The sequence below is a fragment of the Anticarsia gemmatalis genome, chromosome 19, assembly GCF_050436995.1.
Source record: "Anticarsia gemmatalis isolate Benzon Research Colony breed Stoneville strain chromosome 19, ilAntGemm2 primary, whole genome shotgun sequence".
In the NCBI taxonomy this organism is placed as follows: Eukaryota; Metazoa; Arthropoda; class Insecta; order Lepidoptera; family Erebidae; genus Anticarsia; species Anticarsia gemmatalis.
The window spans coordinates 9524043-9549976 of record NC_134763.1 but is presented as its reverse complement, the minus strand read 5'-3'; the positions used below and the strand labels follow the sequence as shown (position 1 = coordinate 9549976).

Genomic DNA, 25934 nt, shown 5'->3' with positions numbered 1-25934 from the left:
AATTTGAGATAACTTGGTGATGATGTCTTCAAGGCCTGAGTGTGTTTTTCATACAACACTTTTATTAAATTTAATTTTCTTAATCAACCTACAGACTTTTGAATATTTTTTTAGTTTATTATGGCTCCTAGTCTTTAAAAGAAGATTTTTTGAGCGTTTTACACCTATCAATGACTGATGACCAGTACCTATAAGCTCTGAGTAAAGATTATGAGTGGAACTACTATTGTAAGACTGAATAGTATGCTCTAACGAAACTATCTTAATGATAATATGTCTTCCAACAAACGAGGAACGGGTCTCAAGTCTCGAGGAAGTCTCAAGTCCACTATGCTGGCCAAGTACGGGCTAGAAATTTACATACCCTCAAGAAATGCCATTTGTTGTGTTTCGTGTATGTTTGTACATCTACACGACACGACATACACTCTCAGGCCGGCTCCACATGTTGGTCCCAACGCTCATGCCAACGTTGGACTGCAAACTCGGTGAGGCGTACACACGTTGGCTAATAAACTAGTTCTGTCCCGTCAGATCGCGAGCGTTGGCGCAGATTCCTTTGAAACCGACACGAACCGGCCAACTACCAACGCGCGCCAACGTTGGGACCAATGCCATTTTCTAGATCCACACGGAGCCGGCGTTAACATAAAAAGTCCTTTTAAAACAAAACACAATATCACTAGACTTCGGCAAATGGCTCTATCAAAAGCCGCACTCCCCAAACTGCACATAACGCCCAATTTCCATACTAATAGCAAACAAGGTGGAAATTTTAAACGAAAAATTAACCTGGATTCATATACCTCAGGCGCAGTAGGTAATATACTTAGGTAAAATTCTTTCCATGCACGAGGCATTTTAGTTTGAGACATAATGGAATAATTTCTCTCCGGCAATAAGGAACACAATTTTAATTAAGTCTTACAAGGGAGGGTTCGTAATAACTCGGCCGTATTTGATGCTTGCATACTCGAATTATGGTTCGATATAGTGCGGGCCAAGATTGTTGGGACAATCAGTAATAGTGATAATATTTTGAGAAATTATTAAAAGAGAAGTTAAGCTATCATTTATAAAATAAAATATTTTGTTTATCTATACTAATATTATAAAGCTGAAGAGTTTGTTTGTTTGTTTGTTTGTTTGTTTGAACGCGCTAATCTCAGGAACTACTGGTCCGATTTGAAAAATTCTTTCAGTGTTAGATAGTCCTATTATCGAGGAAGGTTATAGGCTATATATCATCACGCTACTACCAATAGGAGCAGAGTACGGGTGAGAAATGTTACAAAAACGGGGAAAATGTTGTTCTCCCTTATGTGACGCAAGCGAAGTTGCGCGGGTCAGCTAGTTATATCTATATGTAAAAATATAGCTGTACTCGAAACCCGAATCAATATAAAACGTTGAATCATGATAACGTACTTATTGTACATCCTACTTAAACTAACACTAACAGAGATTTTGAAACAGAACCATTTTTAAAATATAAATAGCTACAACCCAATGCCCTAAAATATGTGTTATTCTTAACATTTACTTGTGATACAACTATAAGCAAACAATTATTTGTACTTACCTAATGTTTTAGCATGACCTATGGTGTGCCATGTAATTTGTCCCGCAGTGTACACTGAAGTGCAGTAGAGTGAGGATGATGGGCCGCTGCAAACAAGCTGCAACAGGATATTATGCTCTACACCAACACTGTGACGTCACACCTACTTATTATATTCACCCCTTATAAAATATTTTACACTAGAGCAGATTGTGTTTTGAGATTGTTTTAGAATTAAATGTAATCGAAATTTATAACGAACTATGATGATTTAAATTTGTGTGTCTGAACACTCTGAACATAGCAATAAGTGAGTAATGGTCAACAACTTTGCGGAACTATATACGAGGGGGTCTCCAAAATATCGAAAATAATTACTACAAAGTTCAAAGGTGTATATATTTTTTTTCTTTTTATTTAAACGTCACTCAGTACAGTATCAGGTATCGAGAATATGGCATTTAAAATGTATTTCAAAACTGCAAAAATAGTATCTACGGCGCCCGCTAGAGGCACTGATCAGATTTTCAAACAAAATTTCTCGATAGCTAGCTGGTTGTCAACAGTCGGTAGTTAAAAAAAATCGGGCCACAGGTTTCCTCGCAGAATGAGAAATAAATTAATGTTTAAATTTACTACGCTCGCTGGTTACATATTTAGTTTAAGTTTATTTTTAGTTCGGGTACGTTTGATTCACTTACATTTTTCTACTTTGTTCTTAAAAGTCTAGACGTACTAAAATAACGTTAACAAAATAATAGTCTACGCCTATTATATTTTGCCTAAAAATAGAACAGCTTCTTGTTAATTTCCATTTTCCCTCTACCAAGACTGTTTACACCAATTTCTTCCAGCCGATTAAAAACAATTTGCAAATCAAAAAAGTTCTTAACGAAACAATTCATCTAAAAATATCAGAAAATCCTTTACGGGGTTTAGAAAACTAATTAATTTATACCTACCCTTGTGACAAGGGATGAAGATTTGCCACGATACCTTTACATTTGGTTTGAGCTCTATATATCTGCAAATAAGGTAAATTTTTGTTTGTTAAATATAAAGTTATATTTTGTTTGATATATTCGTTCATGTGGGATACATAGGTGTTAATTAGAGTCACTGCGATAAGGCTTCGTTAGTTCGGGTTTTCGACTAAATTCATTAAATGTTTGAGATTGGTTTATTGTTTACATGTCATTAAGAAGTGGTCGAAAATTCATAACGTGTTATTGTTTTCAAAACAATTTAATACTAAAATTTTGACGCACTGAAACTAGGAGCGGCCAAATTTAATCTGTGAACCAATATTATAAATGTGGCGATGCACTAATTTATTTATTTTTTAATTAAAAATCTTTATAACAGTTATTTAGTAGATGGCCAACAAAACACCTGCAGATTGACTGTAGGATCGAAAGATTAACTATAATGAATTACATTATAATGTAGTTATGTAATGAATATTTGAACGTCTTGATGAATGTTTGTTACAAAGTATACAAAATTCACAACCCGCACTTGTACAGCGAGGTGGACTAAAGGCCTAACCTTTCCCTCATTCCGGGAGGAGATCCGTGCCCAGCAGTGTGACACACATTAATGGGTTCAATTTTAAGGTTAGACCACCTAGATTAACACATGCTTGGTACACAGATAGTTTGCAATCAGGATGAACATATAAAGTTTCTTTTTATTCTGGGAAATATTTCTACATGGACGAAGCCACGGACAAAAACTAGTTTCAAATAAAGCTTTTACTAGTTCGTCTGTTTGTGTAGTGTTTGGAAACTATTAATATAGGGGCCAGAGTTTCAGGGTGGAGCTAAAAAGTAATTAGTTTTTCTATGAGATCGTTTTCGGTAGTTCCTTTGAGGGTGGAATTTTACTTAGTATTTGTAATGCTGATGTAGTAATTGAAGATGAAAGTATACAGATTACAAGATGTTTTTTTAACGGTTTGGAGCTCTCTGGAAAAGAATAGACGGAGTGACCTTTTAGGAGGACATGGGTCTAACGTTGTTTCCGACAAAAGTCCAACTTCTATAGAAAAATAAACTTATGGGATTGGCGTCAGTCTTTAATTTTTCATCATTACAAATATGTCGTGTTTCATACTTTTGGAAAACCCATGCGTAATTTCATATTGAGTTGGATATAAAGGAAATAGTCTGTGACACAGCTACATTTATCACAGCTTCATATAGAGGAAAAGTAGGTTTTATTTTACAGATAATTGTATATACCTCTCAAATAAGTAGTAAATAGAAAATCTTTTATATAAGATAATCAAAGTTATAAGAAAAGCCTTGCCTAGCATCTTAGAGCCTCATTTCTCAACCTGTAAAAGTTAAAACTAAAATGTCGTCAACTTTTATGCAAGAGGGTGATTTTTCTCAACATTTCGGTGACTTGCTAAAAGTCAGTTATTAGGAGAGAAAGCGACCGTTTATTCATCGTTACGAAGTATGACGTAAGAGGGTAACTACGGTGAAGTAGCGTTTTTGTCCCGTTTTAAAACTTTTTTGGAGGTGTGAAAGTGTTAAATGTTTAAAAGGTTACTTTGGAAATTATTAACACATGTATTTTTCTCTCTTCTTATGGTGAGCTACCATTTAGTTGATTATGATGGCTTTGTCAGTTTTAACTTGTACCTATAGTGCGGCAATTCAATTTAGCTGCCATATTTCTTATACAGTGACGACTAAATAGTGACATCTAGTGACCGGTCTTATACGCAAGTGCCTCTGCAGTACTAATTACTAATTTTATTTTAACGTAATTTGTCGATCAATTTTGATTCCTGTCATATCATGACGTCACTATTTTTTTAAACCAGCTTATTTTTGAAGAACGAAAATGTTCACCACGTACGTACTACCCCATTAATTTTCAAAACCTCTTCAGATCAGTATACATCATTCCCTAACGATGATACGCTCCAAACATTATCGCTGTACACTTTGTCACAAAAAGTAGTATAAAAAATAAACAGCCACTCTGACATTTCAAGAGTAAAAAATATTCTATAGGAACAACCCCCATAGAGGAAAAATGCACCCCAAAATGACACAGTTTATTTTTTTATGGGGAGCAAGTTAAAAGACGGGGTGGTTTGATAGATAGGCCCCAGTGAGAAATTTCAAAAAACAAAGATTTCTGTTGCTTTATACTTTTGTAGGGATATTGTAATCATCATTTCTGGGGGTTGAAGGGTGGTACAGAGGGAAAATTGTATTTAGGCTGTTGCTAAATTAAGTGCGTATTTTTAGGGTGGTTCTGTATGTCAGGGTGTTTTTGTTGCTCTGCTATGGGGTAAGGTGTATTTATGAGTCGTAAAAAATAATGGTGACCATTTAAGACTAAATTAGATGCATAAATCTTCGTCATCGTCCGTACTTTAAGTCTTAAGGTGAACGTGAAAGCTGTTATATTGAGGTAAAATGTATTTTTTAATGTTGTCATAATTCTGTAAAAACCAAAATGAACATGGACAAATTTAAATGGTGTTTGGTCCTAACATGGAGCATTGACATCAAAATGATCTTCAATTATTCCAAATTCTTAGTGAGACCACCGTAATCTAAAAAAAAAACATACAAATTTACAATTTATTTGAATACAGTACCACAAGCAAGACAACTTTTCCTTGACATATAAACCAAATTCTGAAGTAAAATTCATCATCAAAGCATTTTTCTAACAATAATTTTCGCAATAGTCACTCTTCAAAACTCCAACCCTTATCCCGTCACACCCCATCCATCTAATTCCCAATTCAAATCACCTTTCCCCTTAATCAATCGCCAGTGAAACCTGTATGTGCTAATAAACAGAACACCGCATCGGGGCACATTAAAAGCTCATTGTGCATCGCAAACGTCGGCTGGTGCAAATTTATGCAACCACTCGCCACGACTGTAAATGCGAGACAAATTACTAGCTCTACGCTTTCATGGTTTGCTTACTGGCGTTTTTATGTGTAACGTGTGTTTGAAATGTGTGTGTATATATCATTTAATGGTGACCACTTAAGACTAAATAAAATTCATAAATCTTCGTCATCGTCCGTACCTTAAGTCTTAAGGTGAACGTGAAAGCTGTAATATTGAGGAAGAATACATATTTAATATTGTCATAATTTTGTCATAATAAAAGCTCATTGTGCATCGCAAACGTCGGCTGGTGCAAATTTATGCAACCACTCGCCACGACTGTAAATGCGAGACAAATTACTAGCTCTACGCTTTCATGGTTTGCTTACTGGCTTTTTTATTAGAATAACGTGTTCGAAATGTGTGTGTTGTGACTGAGATGCAGCATTTATAGTGACAACTACTATCACACATCTAATCCCTGATGAAAATAGGCTAACACCTCCTTTAGTGACAGTTATTTTGTATTCATAATTAAAAGAAATTTAATAGATTAGCTCTGTGATGCAAGAGATAGAATGAGCGAGTGCAGATCATAAGGGTTTGGATTTGAAACAGAGTCGGACACTTTGATAAAGTATTGGGATTTTCCAATAAGTGTTGAAATGTTCTCAATAGGAATTTAGTGGTAACATACCTGGTATCTAGTAGTCGTCTCTTAGTACCTTAGAAAGACATTGTATTCGACTAATTAGAACTAAGTTATGCCCAAAGGTGGCCCTGATGTATAAATTTATGCAACCACTCGCCGCGACTGTAAATGCGAGACAAATTACTAGCTCTACGCTTTCATGGTTTGGTTACTGGCTTTTTTATGTGTAACGTGTGTTTGAAACGTAGGGATACAATGAGTTTAGTAATAATAGGAATATTATGTGCATTGTTTCTGAAATGCAGTCTTTGTATCTACACGTCTACTCAGTGATAGACTGCCAATCCTTCAGTGACTTAAAGAAGAAATTTAATAAAAAAAAATATGATTAAGTAATTTTTGTCTCTGATGATTATTACTAAAATTATTTTCAGTCACTTTTTAGACTCAATATTTTCATCCTAAAATGTATTTTCTAGTAAAATAAACAATCGGCTTTTTTCGATATAATAGCACATTAAACTAAAAGGTTTTTGTATAGAAAATATCATAAATTAAAAAGATACGAGAAATTACAGGTATGCTTTTACTGGCAAGTGAATGGTATTCATTATGAGTAAAAAGGCAATCACGAACCACTTGCGATGCTATTATTGAGTTGCCATCGACATATTTTATGTGAAAAATATATGAGTGTCTTTGAATTGTAGCATGTGCCACTTTTTTAGTATTTTTTAAGAGAGGGAGTTGATGGTTAAGTTTATCAATTACTTATCTGGTATTGCTATGTAAAAATAATTGAAAAAAATACATGAAATCTTTGTATTTCATACGTCAAAGATGTACATAGAGATTTAAAGGGTTCTCTTTATCATGGGTATATATCCTGTGCGCCATACAAGAGTGAACAACACGGTAAAATATAGACTAACATCCTAAAAGATTACTAAAATATCAATTAGCACTTCGACCCAGTCAAAATAATCTTTTCATTTTTTGCGATGAAATTACGATACACAAACATACATAGCTAAACGGGCATTATTGGTATTCAGCGCCTTTACAACAAAATTCAAATGAATCAGCCACCGAAATCCCCTAAAACTGTTATAAGTATCGGGTCCCACCCTTTACAACCGTTACAAAATTAATTGCCAAATAAATCATGATATCTAACGGTGGAGGTGTACTATGTGTTTTAAACTCACCCGTTTCTCACCTGAATCGAGAGATAGAATTTCGAGTTGGTGAGTTTAAAATTTTTGACAGCTCCTTTAAATTATCACTAGAGTATTTTAATCTGGATCTCGAGTTTAAGTTCTGTTCCCGAGTCGGACAACGTTCTATTTGTATAAGATTAATTTGAAGAAGACGACGTCAGAAGACCTGACTCCTACTTCTTAAGAGTGTCACCGAATATTTCTGCACAGAAAAACTAAATATATGGCCAGATTTTAAACTTACTCCGGTTTTAAACCGGAATCTTTGGGCTGCAGACTCATACATTACAAAAAAAGTTTTCTCATGTCATTGTAAAATACCTAGTAAGAAAATAAGAAAGTGTTCCTCATCTTTCAAATACACAAACACAGACGCAGCTGTTTTATATAAAAAACTTAGTATAAAAAGAGCAGGAAGAGGTACTCAGATTTCAAAAAGACAAAAAAACTGCGCTACTTCAAAAGCATATCCTTAATAAGAAAATTCCAATCACCATTCAAACGGTCTACATATATATACACAGGTACATAAGGATGTTAAAACAAAGAGTCTCAATGTTGATTGTTCATTTTCTACGATATTTTCTAATGCCACGAGGGAGGAAGGAAAAATATTCGTGATAATAAAATTAAAAGGAGAAATTATGCCAGCATCGTATTCCCTTGTGGAAACAAAGATATTTAATCGCCTGTTAAACACAGTGATGAATGCTTATGTACTACCTTTATATAAGTTTTGTATTGAATTGAATGTTTTATTTTACAGATTTGAAAATAGATTCGTAAAAGTCCATGTATTTTGAACGGATTTAGATTTTTGTTATTATGAAAATTCTGTATTTTAAAAGTTTAAACGATTTATAAGTTATTTGACTGGAGGAAAGATATGTTTTTGGAAAAGGGCAAAGACTGCACAACGATGAAATATGTAAAGTATTAAAAAAGTTTTGCAATATAATATGGTAATCGATTTGTGATTATTTTATACGTATTTATTAAATATGGTTCTTACTTAAAATTTACGAACAAACCACATTCACATATATGAAAAACATATTCATCTTCATACTCTTTTACATTATTTAAAGCACACATCAAATAATTACTCTAACTCAAAAACTTGAACTTTCAGATTCTAAATTAAGCCGCATAAGTAAATTATGCCTAACAAGTTTCAGAATAATTAATATGCTTCTTTAAAACAAATGCATTTTGCTTGTATTTACTCTGCTCTGATTAACTGAAAATATGAGGGGGTTAAAATATATTATGTCTATGATTTTTTCAATTTTTTCTTTCCAAATCTGTATGTCCTGTGCCATAATTTACTTATATTCATTGTGTTAGTCATAAATGTCTTACAATTTTTTTAGGCAGTTAGCTCAGTTCAGTTCTTAAAAAGTAGCAACGTCTTCGAGCAAGCAGGGACTGCATAGTGGACTCCACTCCCTTACTCACTTTGTGGGAAGGATCCTGTCCAGTAGCGGGTCAGTTATGGGTAACATTCATTTATTTGGGAATGATTATTAAAATGTTACTAAACAACAATTAGTATACCCCCTTTGACTATAGTGTTGGCCGGATAGGGAGGAAATTCCGCACGTACCGTCCGAATCTTTGTCTCAATTCGACCTCGATCGTCCTCCAACAATTATTTGCGTTGTAAACATGATTAATGTTCACTAGATGAGAACTGGGTATCCATTTACAGTTTGATAATACGTATAGTACGACAACTTAGTTGAAAGCCTTCGCATGCACGATTAATGCCATTACTAACCCAACTAACCCCAATTTTTTTACCGATTACTGTTATATTGCTAGACGTGGGTCGTAATCTAAAAAAACAATTATTTGTATTTCCAAAATAAAGTATATGTATAAAACAGACCACCGTCAGCTATATAAGTCACATAACACTGATGTTCTAAATCCATTTTTTATACCTTCGACAGCCGCGAACGTTACATACAAGGTTCTCTACTAAGTTGTTGGACTATAGTATTACTAGTTCATATCAAATTACTGGTGATATTTCATTGTGATTTCCATTGTAAAGGAAATGGTTGATAGTGAGATGTTTTGTTTGTATTTGACCTGTGTGTTTTAGTGACTAGAATATAGTATGAGGGTGAATACAATAGTTCCATTCATAGCTCGATTAGTCTGTGTTACTGTATCTAGGTAGGACTATGTTAATTTTCCATTGTGATTTAGGGTTTCGTTCGTTTGAATTCATTATATCGTATTTATATTTATCTTTTATACTTAAATAATAATATGTTTTCATAATTTCATGCTCACTTAAAGAATCGTTATATAAATATAGCAATCCATTTTGATGAACACACTTATGACTTAAACGTCTACTTGAAATAAACATTTTGAGAAATCGCACAGACTTGCTTGAAAAATGTTAGATTACAGGGGATAATAATGTACAGCAACCCAATGTACAGTAATATCCGAAAATACCATTATAAATAAGTGTTTTATAAATAAAAAAATGTACTCATAAAACAACGAGGAAACTCATTATATGTAAAAATAAACATAGTTTTATTCCTACACTAACGTCTAGTTTTTGACAGGAAATGTCTTTTGTGAAACTGGACTCACAGGTGACCAATTTACTTTACATGGAAGCTTTGGAATTTAAACAAATAACGAATTTCCCATTTTAAGTAGGTACAACAGTCGACGCGGTGACGGTACAAATATTCCATGGCATGCCAACTATAATGAGCTGAAGAAATTTTAATTGAAAATAATTTCGGCGAAAATATGAAGCGCATATTTTTTATATAATTTTAAGTTAATACTCAAAGATCATTTTTGCTTATAATTTCGATTCTTAAAGTTTATAATTAATCACATTACTACAAATGTCTCACGCTAGGTTTGATACCCAGGTAGGGCTAAGTGCTATTAGTTTTTTAATCGTTCCGGGTATAAGGCAATAGGTTTGCTCCGTACATAGAACTAGAATTTTAAATAACAAAACAAAAGTAAATGACATAACCTATCTAACTAAACTCCATGTCATTAAAAAATATAAGTAGCTCCACGATACCCTTGACAACAAGAAAACCTATTTTATTTTGTCTTTCAGATCTTTTAAATAAACCCTAAATCTTAAAAACACCTCTAGTTTTCAACTTCTTTAATTAAAACTGCGTAAAAGGGCCCTCAATTAGAAACATGATCTCAAAGAGACTAGCCATGTCTAGAAATAATACACGAACGCCTTATCTCAGTTAATGAACCGCCCATATAGAAGGAGCTCTATAAAAAAAATCATTACAAGACACAAAGCCAGGTTCAGACGTGCATAGCCTTTCAAAAGCCTTTTCAGACGACGTATTATGCCCAGGTTTTTGAAGGAAAAAAAATCCAATTTTTTTGTACCGTAGTTTTAATTTAGGCGCGTCTTAAATTAGTCGAGAAAATTCGGGTTGATTTTCTTTATTCATTTTGATTTATTTGACGGTAAAATCTTGAAATTTGGATTTATAGTCTGAACGTCTGTAAGCTTGCTGATTTAAGTAATTCAATTATATATTATTGGGACTTTTGCTCTTACTAGTAAAAATCTTATTTACGCAGTCTTTACTATTTAGGGACCTTGTTTGAGTAAAGTTTTTCATTCTGTCTGCGTATACAAAATGACTAGTATACACATAAAATAATTGAAAAAGCAGTGCTCATCGTATTAGAGTAACACAATTTTAAAGACGTAAAACCCGTCATAATCTGATAACTTGAAAACTGTCACTTTAAGGACTGGTATTATATTATTATCGTGAAAACAGTCAACAATTATGTTTACTATAAACTTCCACAGGATCTCAGTGAACTTTCCCTTTTATCCCGAACACAAAAGCTCAGCATCTTCAAGCCTTCAAAATGTTATCTTAGACTACGTCTTAGGCTTAAACCTTACCTTGTGGTCAATTTTCTGACACAGTGTCCAATCTGAGATGCTATGATGACTTCTTGGCATGACAATAGCTTACGCTAACGAACTATCTTCAGCCGAAGATCTAACTATGAAGGGTACGAACAACATCTTTGAAAAACAGCTGTATCGACATTGCAGCCTTTGTAAATATAATTGTTTACAAAAAAATACTTCTTTTGTTTTTCAATTCCATAGATGGACATAATAAAAGTAGTTTTTTTTTGGAACATGGACGTTGATCAAATTTTGCTTCGATTCCATAAAAGCTGACTCGAATATTTTATCTCAAAATGTGGATCAATAGAAAAAATACGTTGCGGTTTAAGTGCGAAAAAAGCTAATTATTTGTTCACTCACACAAAAAATTATAAATATTTAGAAAATAAGGAATACATATAAGCATTTCTTTTTAATCTCCAATATTTAATAAAATAAATCAAAGGTAATTGAAAATTATTAGTGGTCTGCGAAGCTGCAATCAATTACCGTTCCTTTTAAGAACCAAATTTTCCAGCAGCTAAACTGCTTTGACATTCACCTCAATATGCTCTAAATTATAGCAAAAATCCAGGTTTAAAATCAAACATGCAGATTGAAAAGTCAATCAATAACAAGTACACGAGTAATAAATACGTAGACGTGCCTAAAATTGGGTTAATGTTTGTAGCAATCAATTCAGGCGCACTACGTCCACTCTTGACATAAGTTATGTCGCAACGATGTGAGGTACTCGGATGTGGTTGTTTAATTGGTTTCATTATGACGTGAGAAACTGTCGTGAATGATGGGGAAGCTTTGACATGTCGATTATTGGTTGTTTAATGGTGTTTGAGGTGACTGTCTATAACGTATTGCTTCAGTACTGATAAAAATAAATTTTGTTTCAGTGGCTAACTGTAGAATATCCAAGGTAAATATCGAGGGATATGAATGTCAGTCTACTGATTTAAACTGAATACGGCTTACCCTGTTACATGGGTACCTAATATAATAATGAAACATAAATTAATGGTGGTAAAAGCTGAATATTTATTCACATGTATATAGTGAATAAATATAATTATGACCCAATAATTGTTTGCACTGTGAAAAAGGGACACAAGTTCTTTTTATTTAAGCCTGCCTGTATAAGCCCTAATGTAAGCCCTAAAATAACTCTCAAATTTATAAGCCAACAGTTTACTATACATAAACAGATTACGACACAAACACCAATAGTTTCATACAAACAGGGTGTTCAAAGTACTTGTTTATCGTTCACTATTTGTAACCGATACGAGTGTACGTGAGCGGAGTTCCCACAACTTGTAACCCCGTCACTCTTACTTTCTTAGCGGTTTCTAAACACGATTACAAAGTTCTTTCTTCACTGGTATTACGGCGAGGAGTAAAACTATCATACATGTTTTGATATAAATATCAGGAATGATATGTAGTAGCCATTATTGCGAAACAAGACTGATTGGCGTTGCAGAAATTGTAGTCAAATCTAGACTTAGTCAAAATTTTATACGATTAGTATATTTTATTCATATCTATACTAGCTGACCCGCGCAACTTCGCTTGCGTCACATAAGAGAATCATAATTTTCCCCGTTTTTGTAACATTTTTCACTGGTAAACAAACAAACAAACTCTTCAGCTTTATAATATTAGTATAGATTAATATCATAAAGCTGAAGAGTTTGTTTGTTTATTTGTTTGAACGCGCTAATCTCAGGAACTACTGGTCCGATTTGAAAAATTTCTTTCGTGTTAGATAGCCCATTTATCGAGGAAGGCTATAGGTTATATATCATCACGCTATGACCAATAGGAGAATACCAGAACAAGAAAATAGGAGTACAAAAATGGGAAAAAATTTTGACCCATTCTCTCTTATGTGACGCAAGCGAAATTGCGCGGGTCAGCTAGTTATTCATACTTATTGACGCGGTCTTTATCTAACAAAAGACTATGTCGACGAATATAGGGAAATTCAAAGGGAATAAAGATCCACAACCCAGTTACCTGGGCTATAACACGATATCTATCGGTAAGACTGGTTGTCAGACTCTCAAGCTTCTGACTGTTAACGACTGTCAAAGATCTTTGAAAATTACAGCTGGGACCTACAATTTAATGCGCCTTGCTAACACGGAGGAACTCGATATCAACAACCCATCTACAGAACACCATCGGCTAGCGTAGCTTAACCTCAAAAATCGATCCGCACGGGTGTTGTCAACTAAACTACGAACTGAGGAAAAAAATGCATACATACGATGTTCGGAATAGGTATAGTCATACTGCAGCATTAAATAAATGTTGCTGTATGTATATAGTAAGGGTAATCAAAGCGTCCATAAACACTGGCCTTAATAATAATTCAGAATTACAGTAGCAACCATTTTGTGTAACAGCCGGTATCGCCACATCAAAGCGGACCGGTCTTCGTACCTCCTAGTGGTTTACACTGAAGTGCACTAAAAGCATACAGCACACGAATTCCAAGAATTATTTATTGAAGTGCAGAATTTTAGCGACGTGCAAGTTTCATGCACTCAGAAAACGTATCAAAGTCACACCATTAAAGAAACTATTTAATTAGTACCATTCTAATTAGAAAGTTTGAGTTTTTGTTAAATTTTTATTCAAATTATATCTCGAGTTTTGTTGGTAATAAAGATTTTATTGAGATTAATAATAAAATTGACCGTTCAGATATCGTAATAAGAAAAGTTTTTAAGGTGTATTAAAGTCATTTTATTTTTACGTCGAATAAAAAATATGAGATTATTAATTTTATTTGACATTCAGCGGTTAAGTTCTTTTTAAGTTATTGGTAATGAAATTGTATTTAATTATAAATTTCGAGTGCAAAAGTATTAATATTTTTGATGGACTTTCTTCTGAGAATACTTTTCTTCTTTTGATGAATGAATTTAGTGAATAACAACATCATTTTTTTTCAAGAATACGATTTTTCAATAAAATTAATCAGAAAATTCAAGCCCAAAGGCACTGGTGCTCTCCCGTAATGAGATTTATGAATTAAAGAGATAATTAAAAATACTAGCCCATAATTGTCCGACTGCTGGGCAAGGGTCATTCGTTGCCTGGAATAAGGGAGAGGAAAAAATACCTAGAAATAATTGAAAACAGGTACGAATTTGTAAAAATATATTATTTCATCAGCGTCTTTGATCTAGAACACAAAAATCTTATTTGCGTATCTTCTAAATTATACCCATAAATGAAAAGACATATATTAACCTAGAAACGATCAAACGAACAAAAAGCACTTAAACTATTAGAACTATTTAAACATCTATCAGAGTAACAACTAATAATAAAACGTAATACAAACTACAGTCGATACGAGCAAGTTTAATGAATATTCCCGTTTACAGAGATTGTACAGTATTCTACTGTTCACGGTAGAATCTGGTAGATCTTTTTATTTGTTCAGTAAATACTATCTGATTTTGTTGTGGTTCTCATTGAATAATAGTATTAATTATTAAAGTGACTAAAACAAAACATATTATTATTATCGTCCTGCCAATATTTCAAATGTGAAAATTTGTTTGATAATATTCAAATTCAAATTCAAATCATTTATTGCTTACTAAGTTATATACAAAAGGATCTTATATTAGGGTAGTGGCAACTTAGTAACTTTTTTCAGGCATTGCAATTATATTATAGGCTATAATGAGTGAATGCTTTCTTGCAGAAAACATAACGCCATAACCGCGCATTAATTAACCACTGAACAACTACGTTATTCAGTAGCCTTGTTGTCGTGGGTAATAACCACGAGACGTAAAATATTTTTGCTTAACATACAATATCTTTTAAGGATTTTATTTTAATACTATTGGATTGCAATGTATAAGCATAGAAAAGATACTCTGTTTCAATACGATTAAAAATTTGTCTAGAACACCAAGATAATTTACGGAACAAAAAGCATACTACCGACCACACAACCTCAAACACACTTACTGCAAAACACCTAACTCTTAACAAAAACAAATCATAGCTAACACATCTTTTCCTCATTCTTCAAGCATTTCTGTTTCTCCTTGAAGCAAAGCACCAAGTGATTTACAGTTCGCTCCCGCTACAGGGATACTGTTATTACTTCACTTATTGCGAGCGAAACCGCACTAAATTAAGTGCTCAAACTCAATTAGTTTAGTGCATGTTTCTAAGGGTGGAAGATGCAGACGATCTGCGGAAAATTGTTGGTGATTCTAGTACAATTGATGGAACTGCAAAAAGAAATAATGAGTCATTGTGGATTTCTTGGAGCTTTTACCCTCGGAATTTGGATTTAGTAATTTTATTGTAACAACTATCATAAGTGTAAATAATTGACCCATTAAATAGATGATTTGATTTTGGTTTTGATTCGAAATTTCACGGCTAAGTCTACATAAAAAATTACTGGCTGAGGGCATTGGTAAGTTGGTACGTCAACTAGACTGAAAATAGCTTCTAGCAATAGTCAGATATTGCGTTTTCAACTTGCTGAACGTTCAGTAAGGCTCGGTACTTTTGATGTATTCAAGCCATCAACAAATTGTCTAGTCCATAGTACAGCTCTGCTTATTTTGCAATCCAATGACTTTGTGTGAGTTATTCAATGATTTTTTTAACCCATTACTGTCCCACTGCTGGGCAAGGGTCTCCTCCCAAACGAAGGAGGGGTTAAGCTTTAAGTCCACCACGCTGGCCATATGCGGGTTGGGGACTTTGCCTTCAATAAATGTATTAAACCAATTTTAATAAAAAAACTAATAATAAAAATACAGTTTATTTGCTGAACATTACATTAATATATATTAATTCCAACATAAAAGTGGTTCATTTGCAGTTCAAATGCAGTTCGTCTGCTCAGACTTTCTAGTTAAGACCTATTCGTAGGTTATCTATGCCAATAGTTATTAGCGCTCGTTTGCACGTCTCTGATCTATAGTCCGTGTGGTGGTAACTGTTGTGTTAGTGGCTAGTATTGTAAACTGGAGAATTTGTTCTTGAGAATTATTGTAAGTATTCTGTTCTGTATGTTTGAATGAATAAATTATGGTTTCTGTGTGAAAATTTGTTCTTACATTATATATTGCTTATTTTAAAGATATTAACGATATGTTACAATGTTATTCGATTGTCTCTGCGACGCGATCGGTAGTATAATCAACTGCTGATCATGAAGTCTAGGGTTCAATTTCCGGGTCGGGCAAAGTGCTTTTGGTATTTCCTAAATTATATAAGTACAATTTCACAATAGTCACCCAAACTTCGGTAACGTGTCCGGTGTATAGCAAATATAGGCTCGCCTCCTATTACATGGCCTTAACATTGTCTATGGTGTAACGTGGTTGTATTCCACACTTCTGCCTTAACTTTCGGGTATAGCAGGCGTGATGATATAAGTATGTTGTTTTCATATTCACATTTATCAAAATCAACTTCGCTTAAAAGATATTTCATAAAATTAGTACTCATTGACTCTCAATAGCGGCTAAGTGAGCTCGAACACTTGAAACTCAGCAAAAACCGTTTTCTTTGACAATTCAAACACTTGACCGGCAAGTTACATTCAAGATAAACTTGTTGTCAAATCAACGCACAGACGACAATTGGACGTATTTATGTAAATAGGAACCAAGGTATCTTATATCGCTTAAAATTTCGCGTTGCATGTTTAATAACAAAACGTTTCACGATGCGAAAACACATTTCGTATAGAATTGCTTGACCCTTTGTCGCAGTTTATGCTGGGCGTGGTCACAAAATGATATTTCAGCCGTGTGTTAAGAGGAAGTTAGGTTCATTAATCATTAGATGTTTCAATCTAAGGTAATATGCAAGTTTACTTTAATTCTGGAATAATTCAATATTTGATTCATCTACTGATAGTGTTTGTTTTCAGATAAACTCTTTTAGCTACTCAAACGTCCAATGGATACTAAAGTATCCAAAATTATTGTTTTATGCAAGGATGGACAAACCTGTCTAATTTACAAATTGCTTTTTATAAATTGAATGGAAGTATGCATCTTTGAAGCTGTATTAATTTTATTTTGGTATTTCTTGGTTCCCTTTTGCACAAATACGTCCAATGTTATTAATTGAAAGGTTCAACATTAATTTGAAGGATAAAGTTGTTTCAAGTCTAACTTGATTTGTATAATGTTTGTACGGAGGGTGAGCGATTTTCTTGTTTTTGATGAATAAAGCTTTGAAAAGAGCATTTTGTTTTGCTGTAGCAAGGTTTTAAGTGGGGTCAATGAACTTAGTTGTTCATTCTATTAATTTAAACGCAAGTTTTTCTAAAGTATGATGCTATTTGCTAAGTGTATTTTAAAGATAACACAGCCTAATATATTTAGTAGTCAGTTACATGAATAATTTCGACGCAAACTAAAGATTTTACTACGATATACTATAATGTCATTATTTTAAAGACAGTGAACCCCTGAAAAATCTATTCGAGATGCATATTTTTTTTACCATTATCACTCAGTAATATTTAAAAATACATTTGGTTCGTGGCTACTAGAAAAGTTATACAAAATGTTATGAAAACATTCTCAATTATAATACAAAGTCGTATTTAAGCAGCAACCCGTTCCTAAGTAACCAATAACCCAAGTTAAACTGTAGCAAAAATCAATAATAATCCAATCGTCGATTAGTCGGGAATCTTCCATAAATTTCCGATTATTTACCCCCCAGGGTAAAAGTCGCAATGCAAATTGTACACAGAAATCGCTTGAGGAATGTCCACGCTAGTGAACTGAGCGTTTTCGTACTTTGAAGAGTACGTAAGCTGTTGGTTGGAGTGAAAGATGACAGTAGTTTAGCCATATCAAAAGTCTAGATGGCTTGAATAACTTTGAAATTAGACTATTAACAATACGAAAGAAAGAGGACTTCATAGTTTTTAATAGAACTGTTTTATCATGTTGTGTGTGTCACGTGTACATAATATTAATAGCCATAAGTCGTCTTTACTTATGTAAGTAGTCATGAACTAGCACTGAGAATGTACAATAGCGCATTTTCTGATGCATGACAGTCACATGGAACCGACAATAGTCGGCTTTCGGCCTCAATTATCGCATTGCGTAATGAAAATACAAGTTAACAGCAGTAGCGCACTAGCGTGGACATACTGAAAACTGTTTAGAAAGGTTCAAAATGTTCCAACATCCCCAATTAAGTATACAGCTCAAAATTTCACTTTCAAATTTCTAAATCGATTCACTCGTCTGCTTTTATTTTATTTGCTAGGAACATTTTGGAACAAAGCTAGTGGTTTTATCGGTACATTTTAGTTAGGATTTTAAATTAATAGATTTTAGGCTACATTTTTGGTTAGCGAATTGTATGAGAAGGGATTTAGTTTTTGGAAATACGGATATTATGCTACGATATGGACTGGTTATGAGTTATTCTTACGTATATAGGACGCAAGTGTTAAATAACAAGAAATGCCACTATAATGAAGACAGGAGTGGTACGTTTGATTTCCATTACTAAACAAGAACATTTTGTTTCAGACATACATTAATAATAATAGCATACACACTAAGTTCGTCAACCTACAGTCATGAGTAGTTGATTTCTTTGTGGTGGTTGTCCAATTTTTTATTATTTCTTATTTTAATTAGTTGAACAAATCTTTCTAAATATGGGAAGCGCACTATGCGTCATAGTACTCTTCCGCAACGCTGTCGTTCGGGAACGTTCCCAGAATAAAATCGTCTATATTAGGTACTAACCTAATTTACATCAATGATATTAAACAAACCGAGTTCAACAGACCTTTTAAATGAAGACATCCATTCAGTGTAAACTAGAAAAGTAGTCTATGTTCCCTAAAGGGTCCGGGAAGAGTTGACGTAGCTCCAAAACCTCATGACCTTTCCGCGAAATAAGCCCTTCATTCATTTAAATATTCGGTCCGAATCACAGATATTGAACGGACTGGATATAACAAATACACTCTCGACCAAAATAATTTTGTCTTCGAGCGCACAACTATATTTACATAATATACTCTTAGGTAAAAAAATCTGATGGCTTTTCTGTCTGAATTTGGTAATAATAATTGCCTAGAGCACCACATGTATCAGAAACTACGTAATAAGTTGTCCTTTTGCAGCACCAATATATATTATGTACAACACCTGTATTATACAGGCACAAATTCTAGTACAAATACTTACTATGCATATATGGAACTAACTGACCGAATACCTGTTGTGAATATAAATGTATGTACATTGTACATAGTGATTATTATTCCGTCGCAACAGATAAATATTTACTCGTTTCCCCCTTTAAATGGTAAGCTCAGATTTAAGGTTTGCGCCATCTAGTCTTCTCAATATCTGTGATACAAATTTATTTGGGCCGAGGTCGATGAATTTGGGACTAAAGGACGTCTAAGTTTAGTCTCAGTTCTTGATATAATATCTAGGTTTGTTTCGCCTGGTTGAGTTTTGTGATTTTCTACAACATTCTCTTATTATTTTTGATACTATTCAGAATATGAATTTACAAATATCTAATACAATATTGGAATTAACGCGTTCATGCATTCATTATTTTGATTTGACGTTTCAATAGTTTTAGTCCTATTTATTTTAGCAAGTAACGTAATGTAATTTTGGCTGGTCTGAAGCGCAATTCTTAAGCGGTACTATCGAGTATCGAGAGATTGACAGCAAAATGTATTGCAAAAATAGTTCCTAGGGCATCCGCTAAGGGCGCTGATGAAGTTGTCCCGCATAATTATTAATAATTAACTGGTTGTCAATATGCGATAGTAGTCTCTGACATAAGTGACTTAAGTAACATAGCGAATGTGCTGAAGTACTTATTCGGCGAAGAAGGTTTCGCAAGTGTATCGCAAGACTAAGATATACTATTTATCAACAACTGTTTACTTTCCAAACCTACCAATTCAAAGCACTTTCGTATTTATCTACACCCTTTCATAACATATACTCGAAGAAACAAACCATTTCAAAAACACATCGCATCAAAGAGAACCATCCATAAATTGTAACCATAATCAACTCTTTATACCTCTACACACGATCAAAATAGAAGTCGTAACAATAAATTTGTTTCGCATCGGTTGCTGCGTCTTCAGGCAATTTATGCCGGGCCGGCCGTCTCGAACCGTAGATGTATTGCATCCGATCGCTGTACGGACGTGTTCATTTGCGCGCGAGATTTACTGGTTTTGTTCACGTGGTACGATTTGATGCGTTCTAGAATTTTATTTGGTTTTTATATTTCTTTTCGAGAACATGTTGGTTTTATTTTATAAAGATTGCTTGGTTGAGATTTATAAATGAAGTTAGTGAGTTGAAAGGTTGTAAAGAATTTTGATAAAACTAAGTTAACCTAGACCTTCGAATACCCTTGTCAGGTTAACAGCAACTTCAATGCATTAATTTAACTATTTCATCTTAGTTAGTTTAACAGCTATTTGGCTAGTTTAGCTTTAGCTATTTGGCAAAGTAATATTGGAACAGGCTTCTTCATTCTTTATTAATTTAATTGTTTAACTTACACAAAGTCAATCTACTAAAACATAAACATTAAATTACTACTTAACATTATAAGAGTCACAAGCAAATTTTAGTACCAAAAATATTTTCACAAAATTGTCCCAAAACAAAACAACAAAATATTTATCTTGTCTTGTAAGCTCTATAATTACAAGCTTACACTTGTAAGCTCAAATCTTATTTGAGCGTTTCTAATACTCGAATAAATACTGAACACAATACGGTTTCACAAAGAAATGTTCTTGTACGAAATGTTCCTTCAATAAAATACTTTTTATGAATCGGCTAATTAATAGATTTGTTCTGTGTTATTGAAATAAAGTTTGGGGACTGGGGGTCTACTCTGATTCATTTAAAATCGAAAATGTAATAAAACGGTAGTTCCATTGGCCGCGATTTTATTTTTAAATTCAAAATATGAGACAATAATGTATGTCTTCCGTACTCAGTTTTATCTTTCAAAAATTAAAATAATCTCCTAAATCTTAAACTATGTTTACGCTATATTTCTTTCAAATTGGTTAAGCGGTTAATACATGAAGCGGAACAAATAGAAAACAGGCTTACGGACATGATTTTAAATCTAAAGTATGGATAATCTTCGTATTCTATCAGACTTGTTCAACATAATACCTACTATTCATAATTTGGTGCTCTTTGTTCTATAATTTAGATAAAATAAGAAAAAGGTCTTACATTTTTAACAAAATTTAGTTTCGAATATCCTTAGTAAGCCTACAGGGTCGCCATTACCGAAAAATGGCGAAAAATAATTTTAACAAGGCAACTTTGTGATGTCAAAGTTTTTAAACAATGATTTTACACGACAGGCTTCTCAGTTTTAATTGGAACGTCTTATGAATTCGTATTTATTTTCACTAAAGACTATATTTTTTGTACTGGCAACATTTTATGTCCACGTGTATGGTATTGTTTTCGTTTATTTTTGATATTGAATTCGTTTCAACAATGGTCAAGGGCATTGACCCTTTTTAAGCTTACGTGCCAATTTATTTCGGAAATTGTTTTCTATTCCGTCACGTGTTGGAGATTAACAAAATATTTCAGCCTTATAGCAATTGCTCAAACTTCACAAATGCTGCTTATATTATGAATATTCTTGTCTCAACATTTATATACTTTCGTCAACATTAATTTTAAAAATTACTTTTACTACATGAACAACGAAATCAACCAGACAGCATAAAAGTTTAATAGCACTTTTTCAAAATGGGGAACAATAAAAACATCCATCCATCGGTCAACTTTATTTCCCAACACTATCTTTCATACAAATTACTCCAACGCAATCGACATAAAACAGTGATATCAATGACATAATTCACAATGTATGAAGTCACACATGTATTAAGTGGTGTATGAAGTTGTATGGTTAGTGATCAACCTAGTGTCAAAGTTGTTCAAGCCGCCCGAAGGCTTTTGACATGGCTTAACGACTATCTTAATTGACAACAACTGGGACCGACTTTTTACATGCCCGAAGCACGGAGACGCCCAGTTCAAATACCACTAGGCGGTCACCCATCTATAGAATAATCGGGCCAAAGTTTGCTTAACTCGCAGATCGTTTACCGACCAGTGAGTGCAACTGGCTATGGATGCCTTCAGACATGAATTAGGTGTGTATGAAGTCTACAGGTTATAAACACGATCTTTCATACAAATTACTCCAACACAATCGACATAGAACCCCAACTAGCACACAAGCGCTATAACAAGCTGCACAATGGCCGGTTAAAGGATTTTTATAACGCCTTAGGCTCCTTAGTAAGAAGTATAGTGGTTCTATAAGCGGCTACAGATCTCTTGTAGCGTCAAATAGGCCCATACTGTCCAGCTTATAGCTCGACATTGGATCTACAGTGGTCGTAAATAGTAATTATAATAGTACGTAGTATAGTAGTAATACAGGAGCGCTAAAATAAGATGAAGGTGGTATAATCGCGCTACAAGAGCTTTTTCGCAGCTTCGTGGCGCTTACCAGCTGTTGTACAGAGGTGGTTAGCGCCACGAGCGTTCGAAAAAGCTCTTGCAGCGCGATTATACCACCTTTACCTTATTTTAGCGCTACTGTGTAACGGTTATAAATGCTAACGCTCTAAATTAGTAATATGGTCGCTTTATTATGGTGTAAACTAAATATATTTTTTTAAAATGAATCATCAGTGACAAATGAGGAGACATTTTATTTTTACGGATTGGATTATTAAAATAACAAGTAGTCTATCGCTTTTATTTCTATGTGTACGTGATATGAAAGTGCGAGTTCCAGTTTGCTGTCAATATATATGTATATTATCGTCAATATTTTCATGCGCCCTCAAAATATTCAGTTTTAAGTGCAAAAATTATATAGATATGTGGATTTGGAAATTGTATTTTGAACATAAATAAGACTTTGAGGGTTACAGATAATTTAATTAGGGTTATAGGTAATAAAAATGATTTTAATTATGTTAACGTTACCAGGCTATAGATTTATATGATCTTCAAAAGATCGTAATAACCTCAAAAAATATGTTTACCAAATGCTATAATGGCGTCTCGATCAAGCAGCTCTCAGAGTTGGTTACATCTGCTCTAGCGCCTTAAGCTGTACAAAGGCTCTAGTGTTTGCTGTTGTAGACCTCAAGGTTCTGCAGTTGTGGCATAGGAGTGCTTCAATATAATTGTTTTGGTCGCACACCAGCATTTTACTCGTACTTTTAGGGGTCAGTCGTTGAATATTAAAATAGTTTGAAAATCATTTTTTTTTATTTTATTTATTTTATTTATTTTATTTATTTTATTTATTTTATTTATTTTATTTATTTTATTTATTTTATTTATTTTATTTATTTTATTTATTTTATTTATTTTATTTATTTTATTTATTTTATTTATTTTATTTATTTTATTTATTTTATTTATTTTATTTATTTTATTTATTTTATTTATTTTATTTATTTTATTTATTTTATTTATTTTATTTATTTTATTTATTTTATTTATTTTATTTATTTTATTTATTTTATTTATTTTATTTATTTTATTTATTTTATTTATTTTATTTATTTTATTTATTTTATTTATTTTATTTATTTTATTTATTTTATTTATTTTATTTATTTTATTTATTTTATTTATTTTATTTATTTTATTTATTTTATTTATTTTATTTATTTTATTTATTTTATTTATTTTATTTATTTTATTTATTTTATTTATTTTATTTATTTTATTTATTTTATTTATTTTATTTTATTTTATAATATTTATTCTTTAAAAACAGTTGACAGACAGAACCACCACTGCACCTATGTAAATATATTATGATAATAATTTTAAGCTTTAGTATAAAGGTATATTACTCGGTTATAGCGCTTTAGGTGCTTAACATAATTTTGTAATCCCCATGGCTGTAAAAATGTTTCGAATGATACCTTATACATCTATTTGCCGTACAGAAGCCATATAAATATCTGATATAACGCTCAAGGCGCTATTAAAGACCTACGCAACTCTTTTATAGATGAGTAATACACTAGCCCTAAAAAAATCTGTTATAGAACCTAAGGCATTACAAAAAGCTTATTTACGCTCTTGAGCGCTATAAGCGCAACGCATAACTCCGTTTAAACTCCTTTATCTCCTAAAGTCCCCTTATACAGTTAACGGTGTTATAGAAGATTTCATTAACTCAGTTATACTTCCCTAGGCTGTCTAGCGATGCAATTACATGCTCATATATCACTATAAGTCATTAGTTTCCTACTAAACGGCTACTGTCCCGCCTAGCTGTTAAAGGGTTTTTTAAATAGCTAGTATACAACTTATAGAGAATTGTACAGCATTTGAACGACTCTTATGCAACTATCAGGCTGTATAACGACTGTATAAGCAGCTTGTGTGCTAGTTGGGACAGTCGTATCAATGACGTAATTCACATTGTATGAAGTCAGACATGTATGAAGTGGTGTGTTTGAAGTTGTATGAAGTCTACAGATTATAATACCGTTTAACACGCGATGGTTCCGATTCTTTCGATATCACAGCTGTGCGTTAAGGGGAAGAGGTTTTAAATATTGAGCATGTTTTTTGAAGTGTAAGTCAAGTTTTATTTGATATTTTTGTAATATTATATTCTGCAGCTATAATTGTGGCTTACATTTTTATTTTTAGTTTTAAAAATATATTGTATAACAATATGAGACCTAAGAAAGGACAACCCTTCTGAAAGATCTCATATTACTCTATTCTTTGATGCTAGCCGTCGTGGTTTCGTCATTTCTGTCCTAAGTCACATGTATCTATTTTTTGCGTTCTTGACAACTAAAATAAAAGACCACTTCACAATTGTTCTCATAGCTGTTAAGGTACTCGAAAAAAACGACACGGTCTATTTTTCTAACCATACAAAGAATTATTATATTGCTATAATTAATAAGTTTTACAATTTTTCAGCACATAACGACCAAAGCAACTCAATCGAAAGGTCACACGAACAAAGTTCACTTCAAACAACATGTAGAGCACCGTTTAGTTTTAACTACAGACATCTGAATTGTGGAAATTGAGTGACGGTTGTTCTCGGAACTCCAGCTTCCATGTAAGTCCAGTCAGATCGGGATTTGAAACTTCAAAAGCAAAATAAATATTTCCACATATGTACACATAAAGCTGGGTAGTGGGTAGTTCGAGGAATTGGCAAAAAAACAGATAATATAAGCATTGTTCTATTGTAACAATATTTAGGTAAAATCTTTGTATTTTTCGCATAGTTACTTGTCTATTTAACTATCTTTTCTTCGGTTGTACATAGCTCTTGTTTCAATGAAAAAATGATCTATTTTGCCTGAACATACTTGATAAAATTTACGGTATTTTAAACTGTAAATGTGTCATACTTTAGATCACTTAAGATTTTTAAAACTAGGGTTTCAAAAGTATTGATTACTATGAATTTCTACTAGCTGACATACGCTGTTTTGCTTTCATACTAATTTTCATTCCCAATCTCAGCTGCTAAAACAGTGATTTTTGGCAAAGGTAACTCAAATGTGATTCCCGGATCTTCAACTGTGTAT

General features: G+C 33.0%; 1 long non-coding RNA gene across 1 annotated transcript in view; it reads right to left on the bottom strand.

The window, feature by feature from the left end:
- The window catches only part of LOC142981170 (uncharacterized), a 180676-nt gene that overhangs the window by 22575 nt on the left and 132167 nt on the right, over positions 1–25934 (bottom strand). Inside the window, exon 5 of the long non-coding RNA XR_012959924.1 lies at positions 1583–1679. This is a non-coding gene — a long non-coding RNA (uncharacterized LOC142981170). The remainder of the gene's footprint in view (positions 1–1582; positions 1680–25934) is intronic.